General features: G+C 36.5%; 1 pseudogene; it reads left to right on the forward strand.

Moving 5' to 3' along the window:
- The first annotated feature begins 1,064 nt into the window (after positions 1-1,064).
- On the forward strand, positions 1,065-1,995 carry LOC145095775 (cytochrome P450 78A5 pseudogene; annotated as a pseudogene).
- Positions 1,996-3,550: the final 1,555 nt, after the last annotated feature.

Here is a 3,550-nt window from a genome sequence, read left to right on the forward strand (position 1 = left end):
CATGACATGCGGCGATTTACGATACGCAAAAGTGGGTACCCTAAAAATAATGTCATCTCCGCAAAAATGTGAAGGATTTAGGATACGCATTTTTGCGTGACCTAAAATTAGCGTTAGAAGATTAAAAGAAAAAACGCGGAGGTCACCCATTAAAAAAAACGTGTCGTGCAGGCATGTCGCTTTATAATTCTTAAAATGAACGCGCGCTGACTATTTACTTATAAAAAAATCGCAGGGGACCTAGGGCTTTTTTAAAATTTACTTATAAAAAAAATCACAGGGGATCTGGGGATTTTTTAAAAGATGCTCTCTAAGGTTCGTTGCATCTGCCTCACTTCCGCTCATCTCTGCTCACCTCTTCCCACCGACGACCTCCACTCACCTTTTCCCGCCGGCAACCTTGAGCTCACCTCACCTCACCGAGACTGCGATGACTGCTCAAGTTTACAAGCCTTCGTTTAAGATCCAACCAATTACAGATCCTCGTGCTCACAATACTAAAATTTAGAGCTCGTTACATTCTGCCTATGTTGGACTTACAAGGAGATTAAGGGTTTTGCAACTTCTCCCTATCGCCATCTATGAACTATTGAAGCCCTAGATAGGTACGATTTACCCTCTTGGTCCTTGCATTGCAATTGCATATTTATCGATTCTAAAGGAATGTGAAATTCATTGTTTTCATGAAGGATTGGAAGTCAAACGGCTTGGTGGTCTCCATGTCACTGGAGCATCTTTACATGAGTCCCGAAGAATTGATATGATAATCAGGTAAGTGTAACTTAGTGTCAATATTGTGTTTTAAGGCTTTACATAAGCTTAACATATACTTTCAGATTTGTTAATCACATTTTAATTTATTTCTTGCTTTACAAAGCTTCGTGGTAGAGTAGGAAGGAAAGGAGATCATGTATCAACATGGTTCATGGTCATGTAAGTTCTATTTCATAGTCCTTCTTGGACCGGCTGGGTTCCCCATTTTAGGCCTTGTGTTTGCCATTACATCATCTCTAACACACACAACCCTTGCTAAGCTCTCAACAACCTTTAATGCCAAACCTCTAATGGCATTTTCTGTAGGCTTCACACATTTCATCATATTGAGCCACCCAGAAACTGCCAAAGAAATACTTTCAAGTTCTGCTTTTGCTGATAGGCCAGTGAAGGAGTCTGCCTATGAGCTGTTGTTCCACCGTGCCATGGGTTTTGCTCCATATGGTGATTACTGGAGGAACCTCAGGAGAATATCTGCCACCTATTTGTTTAGCCCCAAAAGGGTATCTAGGTTCGGGGTATTCAGAGAGAAGATAGGATTGAAATGGTGGATCAAGTTTCATCATCCATGGAACGCGAAGGAATCGTTGAGGTGAAAAAGATCCTTCATTTTTCTTCCCTGAACAACGTCATGATGTCAGTATTCGGAAAATCCTATGATGACTTCCATGTTGGTGATGGATATGTGCTGGAGAAGCTATTCAGCGAAGGATATGAGCTTCTCGGAATCTTCAACTGGAGTGACCATTTCCCAGTTGTAAGCTGGTATGACTTCCAAGGGGTGAGGAAGAGGTGCAGAGATTTGGTGTCCAAGGTTAATGTTTTTGTTGACAAGATAATTATAGAACATAGAGAGAACCGATCGGACAATATAAGAGAAGAAGCCGAAGTTTCTGATGGCGACTTTGTTGATGTTTTTCCCGCCTATTTGACTGGTAATCTGAGCCTAAGTAGAATCATGAAACATTCTCACAGAAGCTTTATCAGACATTCAAATCTCATCAACGGTTTTTCAAACCAAAACTGTGTTGCATTGGTTTCACCATTTCTCATTATGAAGGAGAGGTAATTTGAATAGATCAGGTACTCTCTTTCTAAATTTCAAAGCCTCTTATTTCTAATTATATGTGTTTTCTGTTTGTATTCAGGTTCAATATCAATCTGAGCAATTTCTGGACAAGCACAAAGATTATGCTGTTCCGGAACATCAAGATCTGTTGACTTCTTCCAAGTGCTTTTTTATATCAGGCTTTTTCCCTGCATTGGCCGAGTAGACAACCAAATTATCAAAAAAATCTTCTAATTTCTCATCGACTGGTTCTCGCTTCAATGTAGGGTTTTTTTTTGTTAAAAGAATCCTTAATGTCATGTTATGTTGGTCATAAGTTGATATGATCTTTTTGTTAATACATGCAGTTACAACTTCAGCAGTTGATCGAAACTTTGAACTGCACAGAACCCCACTCCATCAGATGTGTGAATCCAAATAATTTTCTTAAGCCTGGCATCTTTGAGAATGTCAACATTATGCAACAATTACATTGTGGGGTGAGCACTGATGAGATTTGAAATATATATATATATATATATATATATATATATATATATATATATATATATATATATATTAACCTTTAATAGTAAATTCATTAAACATGTAATAAATTTTCTTTTCTTATCACTAAGGGGGTTCTAGAAGCAATTCGCATCAGCTGTGTTGGCTATCCTACTCGCAAGAGTTTTTCTGATTTTGTTACAAGATTCAACATTCTTGCTCCCGAGGTTAAAAGTGACAAGTAAGTAAAGACATATTAACACAACTCCTCGCTTAAAAACTAATCAATGATCTCATTATCAATGTGTGTGTAACTTGAATTAGTTCCTTATAGTTATGATCCAAAGGTTGCCTGCAAAAAGATCCTACCCAAATAAGGGCTTCATGGATATCAGGTGCCAAAAGTTCTTTTTTCCTCTGAATGCGAGATTTCTTTTTTGTGGTTTAACTTTTAGCATTTAGTCAACATTTCTATCCACCAAGTGAAATGTCAACATTACGTGTTTACCCTTTTGCAGATTCCTGTGAACAAAGTCAAAACATATTCCTTTCAGCTTTTCATTTTCGGATCAACTCAAGATATAAGGTGGTGTATCTCTTGAAATTGATTTGCTATTTTTGTTTTGTGAAAATCTTTTATTAATAAAAAAGGTAACTTTACAGAGTTTTAGCCCTCCATTTACATCCATTGAGTTAGATGATAGTGACTCAGGACGTGAAGTATGCACAGTCACTACTCTTACAGTAAGTGTTGAGCCTAAAAGTTGGCAAAGTGCAATTAAAGTGGCTGCACAAGAGGTTTGTAGTTGTACTTTTCAATAACAACAATAATAATGATGATAATTAAAATTATAGTAACATACATGTTTATCTTTTTTTGGATCTTTTTTTCAGGTTTGAAGGCTTAAGGAATAAAGAGTTTGGTGTTACAAAAGGAGAATTAGCACGTTATCTTGATGCACTATTAAAAGATAGTGAACAATTACGTTGCAGGTTTGATTTTGTTTTCCTTATTCTTTCTTTAGTTTTTTTTTTTACAAAAAGTGAAATAATAATAGTTAATAAATAGAAATTAAAAGTTAAATACTTTTTATATAATGTGTATATGGCAGGGACCTACTGTAAGTCTTATTTCAACAAAATTGACGGGAAGGTAAAAGCTGATTTTTATGCCATTGTCAAATTGTTTTCATCATGGCACATGTTGCTACTACTCAGTTT

This window comes from Lactuca serriola, chromosome 3 (genome assembly GCF_051521515.1).
Source record: "Lactuca serriola cultivar US96UC23 chromosome 3, Lser_US96UC23_V15, whole genome shotgun sequence".
NCBI classification, from domain to species: Eukaryota; Viridiplantae; Streptophyta; class Magnoliopsida; order Asterales; family Asteraceae; genus Lactuca; species Lactuca serriola.